Raw genomic sequence first — 19,358 nt, 5'->3', positions numbered from 1 at the left:
CACGTACCTGTAAGCGGGGGGATCCCGTCACACGTACCTGTAAGCGGGGGGGATCCCGTCACACGTACCCGTGAGCGGGGGGATCCCGTCACACGTACCCGTGAGCGGGGGGGTCGCGTCACACGCACCCGTGAGCGGAGGTCCCGTCACACGCACCCGTGGCGGGGATCCCGTCACGTACCCGTGAGCGGGGATCCCATCACCGCGTACCTGTGAGCGGGGATCCGTCACACGTACCCGTGAGCGGGGGGATCCCGTCACACGTACCCGTGAGCGGAGGGGTCCCGTCACACGTACCCGTGAGCGGGGGATCCCGTCACACGTACCCGTGAGCGGGGGGATCCCATCACACGTACCTGTGAGCGGGGGGATCCCGTCACACGTACCCGTGAGCGGGGGGATCCCGTCACACGTACCCGTGAGCGGAGGGGTCCCGTCACACGTACCCGTGAGCGGGGGGATCCCGTCACACGTACCCGTGAGCGGAGGGGTCCCGTCACACGTACCCGTGAGCGGGGGGGATCCCGTCACACGTACCCGTGAGCGGGGGATCCCGTCACACGTACCCGTGAGCAGGGGGATCCCGTCACATGTACCTGTAAGCGGGGGGATCCCGTCACACGTACCCGTGAGCGGGGGGATCCCGTCACACGTACCCGTGAGCAGGGGGATCCCGTCACACGTACCTGTAAGCGGGGGGGGATCCCGTCACACGTACCCGTGAGCAGGGGGATCCCGTCACACGTACCCGTGAGCGGGGGATCCCGTCACACGTACCCATGAGCGGGGGGATCCCGTCACACGTACCCGTGAGCGGGGGATCCCGTCACACGTACCCGTGAGCGGGGGGATCCCGTCACACGTACCCGTGAGCGGGGGATCCCGTCACACCTACCTGTAAGCGGGGGGGATCCCGTCACACGTACCCGGGAGCGGGGAGGCTGGTCCCGCTGTTGTGGGGAACTTTCCTGGCTCCTGCACGGCCCCGGTGGAATTGGCTGGCGAAAGGCACTGAGTCCTCGTTCCCACTCCCTTCACCCGGAGGCCACCTGACCTCGAGGACTCTCCCTGGTGGGGTCCTTGTAACTCTGACAAGGCTGGGCCCAGGATTGCTGGGGGGGCTGAACCCGCCCGGCTTGTTGTGGTCACTTGGGACGGGGGCTGGGGGGTCCCTGCTCGGGGGTGCTCTCTCCACACCAGCCGCTTCCTTTACCCATCGGTCTTGGCATTAAGTTCAAACCAGCAGCTGCAAGAAAACTAAGGCACGAAGGGAAAGGTTAAAGGACCAGGGCCCAGCCCGTGGGCACCGGAACACTGCGACCAGCCAGCTCTGGGACGGACGTAAGACGAGTTCGCAGGCTGCTCCTCACCCGGCCCAGGCCCTGCCCAGGCCCTGGCTGTGCTGAATCTGTGTGTCGGACACCTGCTCTGGCGGTGGCCGCTCACCCTCAGGCGCTAGGTGGCAGGGCCCCTCTCCCCAACATCGGCCCCCTGTCAGGGTCACATCCCCCCTCCGCGTCCGGCCTGCAAGGTGTCTTGCCTGGCGACGTCTCCCTGGGCAGGGCCCCCTTGCTCTCCCCTGCCGCTCACCGTGCCTGGCACAGCCGGCATCCGCCGTCCCGGCTCTGGGCCCACAGCTCCACTCGCCGCTCAGCCCTGGCTCCCTGTCGGTGCAGCTGCTCTGTGCTGCCCCAGCTCCTGGCTCTGGGCTGCTCTAGCTCCAGCTCCACCAGCTCTGCCTCCTTCCCGGCTCAGCTGCTGCTTTCCCCTTAGCTCTGCCCTCCTCTGGCTCACATGGAGGACAGGCCCCCGGGCTCCAGACTCCCTCATTGGCTTGCCTGCCCTGTCAGTTGCACTGACCTGGAACATTGGCATCTCCCTATTGGCCCTGGGGACTGTCAGTCTCAGGATCCTGCTTTCTCTTTGCCCTCCCCTTCTGTTGGTATGGGGAGAGGGGCAACCCCAAACCCCACTGAGCATCAGTGGGGGGTCAGCAGTCCCCGGACAGTATGGAGCCCTGCCCAATCTCCCGTGAGGAGTGTGAGGGTGGCCTTTGGGAAGGCACCTGCCCCCTTTGCTGGGCACCCGTAGGGCAGAAGCAGAGTTCAGTCAGACCTGAGCCCCCCAGGTGCAAGCCCCCCAGGTCCCGACTCTCCAAGGACCCTCTCCCCAGCTTCCCAGGCTCCCTCTGGCCAGGAGGCACTCGGGGCCGCTGCTCATCCTTGGGGCACCTTTCGGGGCTCGTGCTGGGTCTGCCCCATGCTGTCAGAGCTGGGGAGCCCCAGGTACGGGCGTCCCGCTGACCTCAGAATGTGCTCGCCGTGGGGGTCCCTGCAGCCCTGGCAGTGCCGAGAGCTGCACGGGAACCCACCTCCCCCTGCGGGCCAGCGTGAGGACACAGGGTGCAGTCGTGGGGTGCCGAGGCCTGTTCCCGTGCAGACGCCTTTCCCCTCTTCCAGCCGGTTCCTCCCTGCTCTGCTTTCTGCCCTGGCTCTGCCCCCCAGCCGTGACCCACTGGGCAGCACGGCTGGGATTTCGCGCGTCCCGCAGGGCTGCAAGGACCCAGCAGCCCTTCCCAGCCACTGGGGAACGCTCCCCCGCGGGAGTCCAGCCAGCCCAGGGCGGAAGGGGAGCAGTGGGGTGGGGCATGGGAGGGAGGCTAGGGCAAGAGGGGGAGCCTGTCCCAGCCCTGCCCTCCCCCTCTCCCAGAAACAAGCCCCCAGGCTCCCTGCCCCACAGCCGGCCCCTGCTCCCCTCCAGTGCTCTTGCTCCGCACTGGCTGCGCCAGGCTCCCCAGTGCCCATGTCTCTGCCCAGCCCCGGGAGGCGAGGGGCAGGCGTCTATCTCTCGCGGCGCATACATCACGCCAGCGGCACTGCTGGGGGCCGGCTGAGCCCCCAGCCCCTCCCAGCTCGGAGCCGAGTGCAAGTCAACATTATTCACTGGCTCCTTTTTTCTATTCGTTTATTTATTTTTGAGCCCGGCACCCTGCAGGCAGGAGGGGCAAATAGGTAGGGGGAGTTCCTGGGGGGCAGCTGGGACTGAGCCCCTCTCTCCCCCTGCGCACCCTGCTGCAGTGCCTGCCCCATCCAGCTCCGGGGCAGCTGAGCCTGGGTCCCGCTCTCCCCTGTCCTTGTTGCCACCGGCTCTCCCCAGAAGCCCGAGGCACAGCTGATCCATGCAGCTGTGCCCGTCTCGTTGCCTGCAGATGCCAACAGGCAGTGGCCCCCACAGCCTCAGCAGCACAGCACAGGTCCCGGGGGCTCGGGCAGGTGAGGCCAGGCCAGGATCCGGGCCGTGGAGTGAAAGACAAGGAAGACTCATGGGGTCACTGTGATGAAGTGGGAGGTTTCCTGGTTTTTCCGTGTTTCCCAGTGGGTTGCATGCAGAGGAGGTGGGACTCAGTGTCCCCAGGTGTTACTGGTTTAACGAGGGGAGGGGAGAGGGAGTTTGTTGGTGCACAGGACTGGAGAGGGAACTCCGGACCCCGGCCGATGGCCTGGAGGATGGAGACCCCAGCGACTGGTGACCTGGTGACCCGGAGACCCAGCTCAGGAGTCACAGCCGGTTCTGGCCAGTGGGGGACAATGGGCTGTGGGGAGAGGACCCTGGTGACCTGACCAGCTGGTTCCAGCCAGAGGGGGGCTGAGAGGAGAGGAGACCCAGGCCTGCCTGTTTACAACCCTGTTTATCTGGAGAGAAGCCAATGGACAGAGGGGGCTTGGGGCTGGGATATCGGAGGCCCAGCTGGGAAGCAGGGGGGCTCGGGGCTGGAGAGGGGGAGCAGGCAGAGCCCACGTGGCTGCAGGGGGACTGGGATGTGCTGGGCTGAGGGAAGCCAGGCCTGAGAGGTTCCTGTGCTGGGTTCAACTCTCAATAAACCCTCCTGTTTTGCGCTGGCTGAGAGTCACTCCAGGCTAGAGAACAGGGCGTGGGGGGGGGCATCAACCCCTTCAGGGGTGAGGATGCCTGGGGGGGCCAGAGTGAGGGGACTCCCTGAGGGGGCCCACGGCAGAGACAGACGTGCTGAGGCTCAGAGAGGTGCGGCTCTGGGAGATGGAGGGGCCTGACCCCGAGAGAGAGTGGCCCCCGAGAGGGGCTCTCACACTGGAAGTGCCCCTCCCACGGACCGCACGGGGCCACGAGTGGGCATGACCTGTGAGTCCGTGACAGTCACCACTCACTCAGCCCCGGGCTTGATCCAGCTCCTAGCACTTCCTGGGGCTGGATTGGCCTGATCGGTGCTGCCTGTCCCCAGCAACCTCTGCAGAGCGGCTGAGTCTGAATGGGGCTGGGGCCAGACTAGCACCTGATACCCCAGGTGCCCTCCCCTCCCAGAGCCTCCCAGGGCTCGGGGGAGCTGGCTCTGCCTGGCTCAGGGAGGAGAGGACCTGGGCTGGCAGCATCTCCCAGCAGCACTAAAGTCCCTGCAAGACAGTGGCGCTGAGCGGTGACATTAACTTTTTCTGCTTCCCTCCACACGTGTCACCATCCCAGCCCCTTCCGCCGACGTGCCGTAATCAGATCCATTTGGCTATGGAGCCGGGCTCACCCTTGTGCGGTCCTGAGCTGGGTGAAGCTAACGGTTCAGTGGTCGTCCAACAAATTAAGTGCAAATCAACTGTGGGGAAAAAATATCCAGCGCTACTAGAACGGTGTGGCCAGGGAGCAAGGCAGGCGAGTGGCACTCCTCTAAAACCTCTGCCTTTTCCTCATGCTCCGGGTGACCAGCAGGACAGGAGAGAGACATGCTTAAAACAGCTGTGTGAGGAGTCACTGGAGTACCCTGGCTCTCCTGCTTGAGAGAGACGGTGCAATCTCCGCATTATGATGCTGTAACTGCCATATTTAACAGCGAGCCCTGAGGCGGAGTGGAGACAAGGGGACACTATCTAGGCAGTGCCCGTAATTCACTGACTTCCGTTTCGTTTACGAATTGGTTACAATTTAAAATAACTCTGTCCTTGGTTTGGTGACACTGCTGGCTTTGTGCGTCTAAGTACATTTCCCACAGACCCAGGCAGAATCTATTTTTTGTCTACTTAAAACGTGGTCAGTAGATGTACGGGAGCCTCTAGTTAACGCATTCGGAGGCTAATGGGTTTAACTCATTCATAATTAGGGTGACCAGATGTCCCGATTTTATAGGGACAGTCCCGATTTTTGGGTCTTTTTCTTATATAGGCTCCTATTACCCCCCACCCCAGTCCCGATTTTTTACATTTGCTGTCTGGTCACCCTATTCACAATAGAAATCAGTTGCCGTGACGACAGGCCTTTGGTCCTCGCCCATCCACCATAAATTGGGGCCCACCCAAATTTCCATCCTTAGCTACGCCACCGCGTCCCACCGGGACCTGCACAGATCTGGGCCACCCTGAATCCTGTCCCCTAGACATGGACTTATTCTCCCTTCCCTGACAGGTGTCAACCATCCATCCAGCCGCTCAGGCTGTGCGCTGATCCCAGCCGAGCGCCGGGGCTGCCCCTGTGTCTGCGGAGAGCCCGGCCCGAGGTAGCTAAGCCCAGAACCCCGCTCCCGCTCCTGGAACCAAAACCTGTCGCTCAGGCTCTTCTGTCTCAGGCCTGCAGTTGTGCTGCCCTCTGCGGGCTGGACATTGCACTGAACGTTGCAAAGGCTGCCTGGCAGGCTATGCAATGGACTGTATTGGCATGGCAGGCTCTAAGAGCTTGCTGATCTTGAACGCAAAAAAGCAGCTTACAAGAAGTGGAAGATTGGACAAATGACCAGGGAGGAGTATAAAAATATTGCTCAGGCTGCAGGAGTGAAATCAGGAAGGCCAAATCACACTTGGAGTTGCAGCTAGCAAGGGATGTTAAGAGTAACAAGAAGGGTTTCTTCAGGTATGTTAGCAACAAGAAGAAAGTCAAGGAAAGTGTGGGCCCCTTGCTGAATGAGGGAGGGAACCTAGTGACAGAGGATGTGGAAAAAGCTAACGTACTCAATGCTTTTTTTGCCTCTGTCTTCACAAACAAGGTCAGCTCCCAGACTGCTGCACTGGGCAGCACAGTATGGGGAGGAGGTGACCAGCCCTCTGTGGAGAAAAGTGGTTCAGGACTATTTAGAAAAGCTGGACAAGCACAAGTCCATGGGGCTGGATGCGCTGCATCTGAGGGTACTAAAGGAGTTGGCGGGTGTGATTGCAGAGCCCTTGGCCATTATCTTTGAAAACGCCTGGTGATCAGGGGAGGTCCCGGATGACTGGAAAAAGGCTAATGTGCCCATCTTTAAAAAAGGGAAGAAGGAGGATCCAGGGAACTACAGGCCAGTCAGCCTCACCTCAGTCCCTGGAAAAATCATGGAGCAGGTCCTCAAGAGAATCAATTCTGAAGCACTTAGAGGAGAGGAAAGTGATCAGGAACAGTCAGCATGGATTGACCAAGGGCAAGTCATGCCTGACTGACCTAATTGCCTTCTATGAGGAGATAACTGGGTCTATAGATGAGGGGAAAGCAGTGGATGTGTTATTCCTTGACTTTAGCAAAGCTTTTGATACGGTCTCCCACAGTATTCTTGCTGGCAAGTTAAAAAAGTATGGGCTGGATGAATGGACTATAAGGTGGGTAGAAAGCTGGCTAGATCATCAGGCTCAACGGGTAGTGATCAACGGCTCCATGTCTAGTTGGCAGCCAGTTTCAAGTGCAGTGCCCCAAGGGTCGGTCCTGGGGCCAGTTTTGTTCAATATCTTCATTAATGATCTGGAGGATGGTGTGGATTGCACCCTCAGCAAGTTTGCAGATGACACTAAACTGGGAGGAGTGGTAGATACGCTGGAGGGTAGGGATAGGATACAGAGGGACCTAGACAAATTAGAGGATTGGGCAAAAGAAATCTGATGAGGTTCAACAAGGACAAGTGCAGAGTCCTGCACTTAGGACGGAAGAATCCCATGCACTGCTACAGACTAGGGACCGAGTGGCTAGGCAGCAGTTCTGCAGAAAAGGACCTAGGGGTTACAGTGTGTCATGGAGTGTGGGGGAGTCGGGGCCCTGCACCCCCAGCTTCCTGCGATTCACCAGGACTCTCAGCCAGCCAGTAAAGCAGAAGGTTTATTTAGACGACAGGAACACAGTCCAACACAGGTCTTGCCAGCACAGACAACAGGATCCGCCCCAGTTAGGTCCATCTTGGGGCCCCAGGGGCACCACAGCCCCACTGGGGGGGTCAGAGCCCTGTCTGTCCTTCCCTCCATTCCCCAGCCAGCTCCTGAAACTCCCTCACTCTCCAGCGTCTCCTCCCCCAGCCTTTGTTCAGCTTCCCAGGCAGAGGTGTCACCTGGCCTCTAACCCCTTCCTGGGTTCTCACGTTACATGCTCAGGTCTCCTCCCTCAGGCCAGTCTCCTATCCCCCAATGCAGACCATCCTCCCAGGCCAACACCCTCCACTCAGCATTCACAAGCCACAGTAAGAACAGTCCCAGTTCTCACACAGTGGACGAGAAGCTGACTATGAGTCAACAGTGTGCCCTTGTTGCCAAGAAGGCTAACGGCATTTTGGGCTGTATAAGTAGGGGCATTGCCAGCAGATCGAGTGACGTGATCATTCCCCTCTATTCAACATTGGTGAGGCCTCATCTGGAGTATTGTGTCCAGTTTTGGGTCCCACACTACAAGAAGGATGTGGATAAATTGGAAAGAGTCCAGCGGAGGGCAACAAAAATGATTAGGGGGCTGGAGCACATGACTTATGATGAGAGGCTGAGGGAACTGAGATTGTTTAGTCTGCAGAAGAGAGGAATGAAGGGGGATCTGATAGCTGCTTTCAACTACCTGAAGGGGTTTCCAAAGAGGATGGAGCTCGGCTGTTCTCAGTGGTGGCAGGTGACAGAACAAGGAGCAATGGTCTCAAGCTGCAGTGGGGAGGTTTAGGTTGGACATTAGGAAACACTATGATGATGTCACTCCCCTGCCTTATGTAGTTTTTGCATATGGCAGGAACTCTTTGTTTCAAAGCTTGATTTCCACGCCTGTCAGTGGAAAAACACTGATATCCCAAGATGGAGACCAGCACCAGGTGACCTGATCACATGTCCCTGTAGTGTCACAGCAGCCATAACTCGGTGGCTGTTTGTAGTATCCTCAGGAAGGTCCAAGTGGGCAATAATCTTCTAAGGCCTATTGTTCTTCCGAACGGTTCATTAATTTGAATGGGTCCTTTCCAGCCAGCCATCTAGACTGGGAGCCTTTTGCCTAATGGGCATTCCCCATGTGTAAACATATTTTGTGATACCAATACATAGTCAATGTTCCTAACTTCAGATACAAAAATGGTACATGCATACAAATAGGGTACTCATATTCAGTGAACCAGAATCTTTCCAATTTCTGACATGACCTATCCTGCATAAAATACATTATGATGATGTTATAATCATAACATAATATATCTGTGGAGAATATAGGGTGCAGTGTCACACCTTTATTTCAGGCTGTGTTGAATAAACTCTTGGGAATATCGACAGCATCGGGCCAGAAGTCAGGGCAGTGCTCTCAAAGGTACAGCAGTGCAAAATGAGACTTTTTGGCTAAATATCATGGCTGTGATCATCTGGTCTGACCTCCTGCATAACACAGGCCCACTTCAATCCCCCCCAGCTCAGGGACTGGGGCGCAGGCACCTCCCCCACTTCAATTCCCCCCCAGCTCAGGGACTGGGGCGCAGGCACCTCCCCCACTTCAAGTCCCCCCCAGCTCAGGGACTGGGGTGCAGGCACCTCCCCCACTTCAATCCCCCCCAGCTCAGGGACTGGGGCGCAGGCACCTCCCCCACTTCAATCCCCACAGCTCAGGGACCGGGGCGCAGGCACCTCCCCCACTTCAATCCCCCCACCTCAGGGACTGGGGTGCAGGCACCTCCCCCACTTCAATTCCCCCACCTCAGGGACTGGGGCGCAGGCACCTCCCCACTTCAATCCCCACCTCAGGGACCAGGGCACAGGCACCTCCCCACTTCAATCCCCACCTCAGGGACCAGGGCACAGGCACCTCCCCACTTCAATCCCCCAGCTCAGGCACCGGGGCGCAGGCACCTCCCCCACTTCAATTCCCCCAGCTCAGGGACTGGGGTGCAGGCACCTCCCCACTTCAATCCCCAGCTCAGGGACCGGGCGCAGGCACCTCCCCACTTCAATCCCCAGCTCAGGGACCGGGGTGCAGGCACCTCCCCCACTTCAATCCCCCCACCTCAGGGACCAGGGCACAGGCACCTCCCCCAATTCAATCCCCACCTCAGGGACTGGGGTGCAGGCACCTCCCCACTTCAATCCCCACAGCTCAGGGACCGGGCGCAGGCACCTCCCCACTTCAATCCCCCAGCTCAGGGACTGGGGTGCAGGCACCTCCCCACTTCAATCCCCACAGCTCAGGGACCAGGGCACTGGCACCTCCCCCACTTCAATCCCCACTGCTCAGGGACCGGGGTGCAGGCACCTCCCCCACTTCAATCCCCCCAGCTCAGGGACCGGGGTGCAGGCCCCTCCCCACTTCAATCCCCCCACCTCAGGGACTGGGGTGCAGGCACCTCCCCCACTTCAATCCCCACAGCTCAGGGACCGGGGTGCAGGCACCTCCCCCACTTCAATCCCCCCACCTCAGGGACCAGGGCACAGGCACCTCCCCCACTTCAATCCCCACAGCTCAGGGACTGGGGTGCAGGCACCTCCCCCACTTCAATCCCCACAGCTCAGGGACTGGGGTGCAGGCACCTCCCACTTCAATCCCCCCACCTCAGGGACCAGGGCCCAGGCACCTCCCCCACTTCAATCCCCACAGCTCAGGGACCGGGGTGCAGGCACCTCCCCCACTTCAATCCCCCCCACCTCAGGGACCAGGGCACAGGCACCTCCCCCACTTCAATCCCCCCACCTCAGGGACTGGGGTGCAGGCACCTCCCCCACTTCAATCCCCCCAGCTCAGGGACCAGGGCACAGGCACCTCCCCCACTTCAATCCCCACAGCTCAGGGACCAGGGCAGAGGCACCTCCCCCACGTCAATCCCCACAGCTCAGGGACTGGGGTGCAGGCACCTCCCCCACTTCAATCCCCCCACCTCAGGGACCAGGGCACAGGCACCTCCCCCACTTCAATCCCCACAGCTCAGGGACCGGGGTGCAGGCACCTCCCCCACTTCAATCCCCCCCACCTCAGGGCCCAGGGCACAGGCCCCTCCCCCACGTCAAACCCCACCGCTCAGGGAGCGGGGGGCAGGCCCCTCCCCCACTTCAATCCCCACAGCTCAGGGACCAGGGCACAGGCACCTCCCCACTTCAATCCCCACTGCTCAGGGACCGGGTGCAGGCACCTCCCCACTTCAATCCCCACCTCAGGGACCAGGGCACAGGCACCTCCCCACTTCAATCCCCACCTCAGGGAGCACCTCCCACTTCAATCCCCAGCTCAGGGACTGGGGCGCAGGCACCTCCCCCACTTCAATGCCCCCACCTCAGGGACCAGGGCACTGGCACCTCCCCCACTTCAATCCCCCCAGCTCAGGGACCGGGCACAGGCACCTCCCCACTTCAATCCCCACAGCTCAGGGACCGGGGTGCAGGCACCTCCCACTTCAATCCCCACCTCAGGGACCAGGGCACAGGCACCTCCCCACTTCAATCCCCCCAGCTCAGGGACCGGCGTGCAGGCACCTCCCCCACTTCAATCCCCCCCACCTCAGGAACTGGGGGCGCGGGCACCTCCCCCACTTCAATCCCCCGCCAGCTCAGGGACCAGGGCACAGGCACCTCCCCCACTTCAATCCCCCCACCTCAGGGACCTGTCCTTTAAATCGGCTTCGGTACCCAGTGACTGGAAGTTAGCTAATGTAACGCCAATATTTAAAAAGGGCTCTAGAGGTGATCCCGGCAATTACAGACCGGTAAGTCTAACGTCAGTACCGGGCAAATTAGTCGAAACAATAGCTAAGAATAAAATTGTCAGACACATAGAAAAACATAAACTGTTGAGCAATAGTCAACATGGTTTCTGTAAAGGGAAATCGTGTCTTACTAATCTATTAGAGTTCTTTGAAGGGGTCAACAAACATGTGGACAAGGGGGATCCGGTGGACATAGTGTACTTGGATTTCCAGAAAGCCTTTGACAAGGTCCCTCACCAAAGGCTCTTACGTAAATTAAGCTGTCATGGGATAAAAGGGAAGGTCCTTTCATGGATTGAGAACTGGTTAAAGGACAGGGAACAAAGGGTAGGAATAAATGGTAAATTCTCAGAATGGAGAGGGGTAACTAGTGGTGTTCCCCAAGGGTCAGTCCTAGGACCAATCCTATTCAATTTATTCATAAATGATCTGGAGAAAGGGGTAAACAGTGAGGTGGCAAAGTTTGCAGATGATACTAAACTACTCAAGATAGTTAAGACCAAAGCAGATTGTGAAGAACTTCAAAAAGATCTCACAAAACTAAGTGATTGGGCAACAAAATGGCAAATGAAATTTAATGTGGATAAATGTAAAGTAATGCACACTGGAAAAAATAACCCCAACTATACATACAATATGATGGGGGATAATTTAGCTACAACGAGTCAGGAAAGAGATCTTGGAGTCATTGTGGATAGTTCTCTGAAGATGTCCACGCAGTGTGCAGAGGCGGTCAAAAAAGCTAACAGGATGTTAGGAATTATTAAAAAGGGGATAGAGAATAAGACTGAGAATATCTTATTGCCCTTATATAAATCCATGGTACGCCCACATCTCGAATACTGTGTACAGATGTGGTCTCCTCACCTCAAAAAAGATATTCTAGCACTAGAAAACGTTCAGAAAAGGGCAACTAAAATGATTAGGGGTTTGGAGAGGGTCCCATACGAGGAAAGATTAAAGAGGCTAGGACTCTTCAGCTTGGAAAAGAGGAGACTAAGGGGGGATATGATAGAGGTGTATAAAATCATGAGTGATGTTGAGAAAGTGGATAAGGAAAAGTTATTTACTTATTCCCATAATACAAGAACTAGGGGTCACAAAATGAAACTAATAGGCAGCAGGTTTAAAACAAATAAAAGGAAGTTCTTCTTCACGCAGCGCACAGTCAACTTGTGGAACTCCTTACCTGAGGAGGTTGTGAAGGCTGGGACTATAACAATGTTTAAAAGGGGACTGGATAAATTCATGGTGGTTAAGTCCATAAATGGCTATTAGCCAGGATGGGTAAGAATGGTGTCCCTAGCCTCTGTTTGTCAGAGGATGGAGCTGGATGGCAGGAGAGAGATCACTTGATCATTGCCTGTTAGGTTCACTCCCTCTGGGGCACCTGGCATTGGCCACTGTCGGTAGACAGATACTGGGCTGGATGGACCTTTGGTCTGACCTGGTACGACCGTTCTTATGTTCTAATGTTCTAGGGACCGGGGTGCAGGCACCTCCCTCACTTCAATCCCCCCCACCTCAGGGACCAGGGTGCAGGCACCTCCCCCACTTCAATCCCCCCCACCTCAGGGACCAGGGTGCAGGCACCTCCCCCACTTCAATCCCCCCACCTCAATTTCTCGTCCTAACAGAACCAGGCTGGCAAAGCCCTGGCTGGTGGCGGACTGCTTGGGCAGGAAAGGGGCTAGTGTTGCGTTTGTCACAGCTGCTGCCATGCGTTGGCCAGGTATTTTCACAGCCATCCCCAGTGCTGCTCAGGACTCTTCTGAGCAGCTTCGGTTTAATTTAGACCCCGGCCATGTGCATGAAGAGTTCACATTTTTCTGCCCAATGTGCGTCACCTGGCAAGTTTAATGGGGTGGAGTCCTGGTCACTGGCATATGCAGGGTGCAGGAGGAGAATGGGCTCTGGGTTCAGCCCTTGCTCCAGACCCGCACTCCCCGTGGCATTGCTCGGCACCCCCTCCCTCTCCCTCTCCCAGACCCGCACTCCCCGTGGCATTGCCCGGCACCCCCTCCCTCTCCCTGTCCCAGGCCCGCACTCACCGTGGCATTGCCCGGCACCCCCTCCCTCTCCCTGTCCCAGACCCGCACTCCCCGTGGCATTGCCCGGCACCCCCTCCCTCTCCCTGTCCCAGGCCCGCACTCCCTGTGGCATTGCCTGGTACCCCCCTCCCTGCCCTTGTCACAGACCCGCACTCCTGTGGCATTGCCCGGCACCCCCTCCCTCTCCCTGTCCCAGGCCCACACTCCCCGTGGCATTGCCTGGTACCCCCCTCCCTCTCCCTGTCCCAGACCCGCACTCCCCGTGGCATTACCCGGCACCCCCTCCCTCTCCCTGTCCCAGACCCGCACTCCCCATGGCATTGCCCGGCACCCCCTCCCTCTCCCTGTCACAGACCCGCACTCCCCGTGGCATTGCCCGGCACCCCCTCCCTCTCCCTCTCCCAGCCCCGCACTCCCTGTGGCATTGCCTGGTACCCCCCTCCCTGCCCTTGTCACAGACCCGCACTCCTGTGGCATTGCCCAGCACCCCCTCCCTCTCCCTGTCCCAGACCCGCACTCCCGATGGCATTTCCGAGCCCCCCCCTCACTCTTGCTGTCCCAGTCCCACACTCCCTGTGGCATTACCCGGCACCTCCCTCCCTCTCCCTGTCCCAGGCCCACACTCCCTGTGGCATTGCCCGGAACCCCCCTCCCTCTCCTTGTCCGAGGCCCGCATTCCCCATGGCATTGCCCAGCACCCCTCCCTCTCCCTGTCCCAGACCCGCACTCCCCCTGGCATTGCCCGGCACCCCCTCCCTCTCCCTGTCCCAGGCCCACACTCCCCGTGGCATTGCCTGGTACCCCCCTCCCTCTCCCTGTCCCAGACCCGCACTCCCAGTGGCATTGCCCGGCACCCCCGCCCTCGCCCTGTCCCAGGCCCCCACTCCCCGGGGCATTGCCCGGCACCCCCGCCCTCTCCCTGTCCCAGGCCCGCACTCACCGTGGCATTGCCCGGCACCCCCTCCCGCTCCCTGTCCCCGACCCGCACTCCTGTGGCATTGCCCGGCACCCCCGCCCCCTCCCTGTCCCAGCCCCGCACTCCCTGTGGCATTGCCCGGCACCCCCCTCCCTCTCCCTGTCCCAGACCCGCACTCCCTGTGGCATTGCCCGGCACCCCCCTCCCTGCCCTTGTCCCAGACCCGCACTCTCCATGGCATTGCCCGGCACCTCCCTCCCTCTCGCTGTCCCAGACCCATACTCCTGTGGCATTGCCCGGCACCTCCCTCCCTCTCCCTGTCCCAGACCCGCACTCCCCGGGGCATTGCCTGGCACCCCCCTCCCTCTCCTTGTCCAAGGCCCCCACTCCCCATGGCATTGCCCGGCACACCCTCCCTCTCCGTGTCCCAGGCCCGCACTCACCGTGGCATTGCCCAGCACCCCCCTCCCTCTCCCTGTCCCAGGCCCACACTCCCCGTGGCATTGCCCGGCACCCCCTCCCTCTCCCAGTCCCAGACCCGCACTCCCCGTGGCATTGCCAGACACCCCCTCCCTCTCCTTGTCCGAGGCCCGCATTCCCCATGGCATTGCCAGGCACCCCCTCCCTCTCCCTGTCCGAGGCCCGCACTCCCCGGGGCATTGCCCGGCACCTCCCTCCCTCTCCCTGTCCGAGGCCCGCACTCCTCGTGGCATTGAGATATCAGACAAGGTAGCCCGGGTGAGGTGGGGGAGGAGGGAAGGACACGGCCACATTGCTTATTGTAGCCACACTAAAAATCAAAGTGTTTGAAGGACAGCCGTCTGTTGCTTGGGCCATCCTCTGGAGTGGAGTGGCTGGGTGCCTGGAGCCTCCTCCCCGCGTTCTCGGGCGTCTGGGAGAGGAGGCTGTGGAACATGGGGAGGATGGCAGGCGGTTATACAGTGGATGCAGTGGGGGCCTGTGCTCTTGTTGGCTTTCCTGCAGCTCCAACAGACACTTCATCATGTCCGTTTGCTCCCCCATTAGCCTCAGCATCACATCCTGCCTCCGCTCTTCACGCTCACTTAATTCTTTCCTGGCTTCTGCCACTGAATGCCTCCGTGCATTAAGCTGTGCCCTATCAGTGCAGGAGGACTGCATGAGCTCAGAAAACATGTCATCGCAAGTGCGTTTTTTTCACCTTCTCATCTGCGATAACCTTAGGGACGGAGATGATAGGGGGAGCGTAGAAACATTCTACGCTCTATGATTCTGGGGGGACTGCATGGGCACCTGTGCTGCTGAGTTCACCACGCTGACCAAACAGGAAATTAAATTCAAAAGTTCCCAGAGCTTTTCCTGTGTACCTGCTCCCTGTCCCCTGACTGCCCCCCTGGGACCCGCTGCCCTTATCCAACCTCCCGGCCCCCTTACTATGCCGCTCAGAGCAGCATGTCTGGCAGCCACGCCGCACGGCCAGAGCTAGACACGCTGCCGCTCTGCTTAGCAGGAGCACGCAGCCCCGCTGCCCAGAGTGCTGCCTGCACGGTGGTGTGGCTTCAGGGGATGGGAGACAGCAGGGGAGGGGCTGGGGGCAGCCTCCCCAGCTGGGAGCTCAAGGGCCAGGCAGGACAGTCCCGCAGGCTATAGTTTGCCCACCTCAAGCCTAACCTGAGGGGGCTCTCGCCCACCCCTTGGGAGCCTGCTCCATGGCTGAGTACATCTCCCTGGCCGCATGTCCTGCTATTCAGTCTACATTTCCCATCCTAGGGTGTGTTTTGCTGTTGGATGCAGTCCAGTGCCAGAAAAGACTCTGGCCCCAAGTCTGGTGGTCTCCTCCCTGTGTGGGAAGCCTTCCTACGACTGGAGGCCCTTTCGCTCTGCAATGGGAAAACCCCTCCATCTCTAGTTCAAAGTGTAAACTTCTTTGGCACCAGGAGACTCTTGGCTGCAGGAGAACAGTCCCTTAGACCTACATTTTAAAAAATGTTCACGTATTTGATGGGTGCTCAGCGCCTCTGAAAACTAGGTCCATGGTATCTCAAGCTGGGCTCCCAAAAACCGAGGTCCATCAATTTGTGAACCCCTTTGAAAATGTGGGCTTTATTCACACTGCTGCTGTCTTGGTGCAAGGAGGAACTGAGGCAGCAATGGTAGGTAAGCCCAGAAGCACTGAGCTCGCCCATCTGACCTGCATTCCCTAGCCTCTGCCCCAACCTCCCCCAAACTCCAGTCATCACCCTACTCCCAGGGGGACAGCACTGTGGGGAGAGCTTAGGAGGTGTGTGTGGAACTATAGGGTGTCTGGGGACGGGGGAAATGGCTCTGTGGGGATCCAGAAGGGAGAACCACCATGAAAGAGTGCAGGAAAGTTAGTAGGGGAGAGTGGCTTTTTGGATATGTGGGGATAGCATGGGGTGGGTGGCCAGTACGTCTGCAATGAGGCATTGGTCTGTCACACTGGGGCAGTAGTGCAGTGAGGAGCCCTTCATGCACCAGTGCCTCAGGGCAGAGACACAGCTTCCCTTTGTCATTGCTATCATGGCAGCAGCACGGGAGGAGCCGGCATTGACACTTGAAGAGCTCCCCATGATGCTGCTGCTTCAGTCCAGTGGGGAATCAAGGCACCACTGCCAGCCAAGCCTGTTGAGTACTGATACCTCAGTGCAGAGCTACTGTGCTTCCCCATATCCCAGGCCTCCCTCACAACCCTGCTCTGCCTGACTGCAGACCTCCCGCCTAGCTTCAGTCTCCTGCCTGCTCCCACTTCGCTGGCCTGCATATCCCAGCTCAAATCCATCTCTCCAAGGCCTGGCTTACTCGGTCTGCTCCCTCCTCCCCCAGTTCCCTGAAACACTATTAGGTGTGTCAAATCTGGCTCATGGTTTGTGTCCTAGTCTATTTGTGTTGTCCATGCCAGTCTGCCATTTCGTAAAAGATGCATCTCAAATGTGCATTTCTTGCCAAGCCTGTGAAGATTTACTTCCCTCATTTTCATTTTCTCCCACCCTCATAGGAATTCAGAAGGAATTTTAGTCTCTATGGAAGTCGTGTTGGATTATGACCAAGTGAAGGGAGAAGCCCACTGAACTCAAGAGAAGAGGATATCAAAATACGTTTTTATCCCCAGATTTACATAGTTTCACACTGAATTTATGGAGAGCTTGTTGCTCTTATAGTTATGATCTAATTTAAGGGGTTATCATAATTCTAAACCAATTCCCATGTTGGATAATAAAGGATTATTATTTATATTGTGTAAACTCTATATCACGGTTAGGTTGGGGCCATCTAGGCCTGGGTGCACTGCACACACACAGGAAGTCACAGATGGAGCCTGCTCAAAAGTGCTTATATCCTGACTTGAAACAAGACAGAAAAAGCAACAAAGAATCCTGTGGCACCTTATAGACTAACAGACGTTCTGCAGCATGAGCTTTCGTGGGTGAATAACCACTTATTCAGATGGAAGTGAAGATGCATCTGAAGAAGTGGGTATTCACCCACGAAAGCTCATGGTGCAGAACGTCTGTTAGTCTATAAGGTGCCACAGGATTCTTTGTTGCTTTTACAGATCCAGACTAACACGGCTACCCCTCTGATACAAGACAGAAAAAGTGAGCCTAACAAACAAGAGGAGGGAAGGGGAACAAGGAAAAGGGTAATGATGATAAATTCCTGAGGTTATATAGGTTAACAATATGTTCAGATGGTTGGTTTTGAATCATGCAAAAGTATGAAGTTAGTAGAATCTGTGGGAACTCAGAACCTCTGAAAAATCTGCCCAACTGTGTTTTTAAAAAAGTGAATCAATGTCAGCCCTCACTGAATACCCTGTCTAGCCGTTATTAGCTGTTGATTGGTTACAAAACAGAAGCATGCTTGAGAGAACGTAGGTGGAGCACATTATGTTTTAAAGTCTGTGGATTCTGTTCCGTATCAATGGAGTCTGTTCTTCTTCTCTTCTCCTTTGCACAATTCTATTGTTTACTTTGTCCCCTCCACACACATCTTTTTCCTCTAGGTGACTTCAGCACCTGCAAATTCAGCTGAAGTCAATGTGAGCAGCAGCTACTCCGTACCTCTGAAAATCAGGGACATAACATTGAGATATGATCCATGGTGGGAAGGGCACCAGGGTCCTATGAATCTTACAGGCTTCTCCTCCTCAAGCCCATTCTAGCAGCATTCAGCTACTGCTAGTAGTCAGTGCTGCAAATCTAGGACCACTGCTATTTAATTTACCTTTGATCCCAGAGGAGGTGGGGACCCCTGATTTCAACCATAACTGTAATACCCCCTTCATAGATGCTGCCCAGAGACATTCAGGCTGCATTAGCTATGGATGGGATTTGGGATTTATTTTTATTTGCCTTTAAAATATCAAGGGAATTTCACTTTCATTCATAAACATCTAAAAAACTAAGAAGCTTCAGACTGGGTTATTACTTGGAGGGGAAGCTTCCTAAGACATCAGGGAGCCGTGCAGGTGACTTCCTCAGACTGCAGGGAGCACCAGGCAATATGCTCTGTTTGAGTCAGTGCTGATCTAACCCCAGGGCCCCTGCCCAGCACTAGGAATGGTATTGTGCTCCAGGAGCAGTGGGGGAAGGGGGAGTTCAGCAGGGGGCACCCCCCTCAGTCAGGGTTGACCCCAATGCCCCAGCCCAGCACTAGGGAGCTGTTCTGCTTTAGGGAGCAGTGGGGGAAAGGGGAGTTCAGCAGGGGGCACCCCCCTCAGTCAGGGTTGACCCCAATGCCCCAGCCCAGCACTAGGGAGCTGTTCTGCTTTAGGGAGCAGTGGCGGGAAGGGGGTTCGGTAGGGGGCACCCCCCCTCAGTCAGGGTTGACCCCAATGCCCCAGCCCAGCACTAGGGAGCTGTTCTGCTTTAGGGAGCAGTGGCGGGAAGAGGGTTTGGTAGGGGGCACCCCCCTCAGTCAGGGTTGACCCCAATGCCCCAGCCCAGCACTAGGGAGCAGTTCTGCTCCAGGAGCAGTGGCGGGAAGGGGGTTCGGTAGGGGGCACCCCCCTCAGTCAGGGTTGACCCCAATGCCCCACAGCACTAGGGAGCTGTTCTGCTTTAGGGAGCAGTGGCGGGAAGGGGGTTCGGTAGGGGGCACCCCCCCTCAGTCAGGGTTGACCCCAATGCCCCAGCCCAGCACTAGGGAGCTGTTCTGCTTTAGGGAGCAGTGGTGGGAAGGGGGTTCGGTAGGGGGCACCCCCCCTCACTCAGGGTTGACCCCAATGCCCCAGCCCAGCACTAGGGAGCTGTTCTGCTTTAGGGAGCAGTGGCGGGAAGGAGGTTCGGTAGGGGGCACCCCCCCCCTCAGTCAGGGTTGACCCCAATGCCCCAGCCCAGCACTAGGGAGCAGTTCTGCTCCAGGAGCAGTGGTGGGAAGGGGGTTCGGTAGGGGGCACCCCCCCTCAGTCAGGGTTGACCCCAATGCCCCAGCCCAGCACTAGGGAGCTGTTCTGCTTTAGGGAGCAGTGGCGGGAAGGGGGTTCGGTAGGGGGCACCCC

Source organism: Mauremys reevesii, linkage group 2 (assembly GCF_016161935.1).
Source record: "Mauremys reevesii isolate NIE-2019 linkage group 2, ASM1616193v1, whole genome shotgun sequence".
Taxonomy (NCBI): Eukaryota; Metazoa; Chordata; order Testudines; family Geoemydidae; genus Mauremys; species Mauremys reevesii.
The sequence above is the reverse complement of the archived record's forward strand: the minus strand, read 5'-3'. Positions refer to the sequence as shown.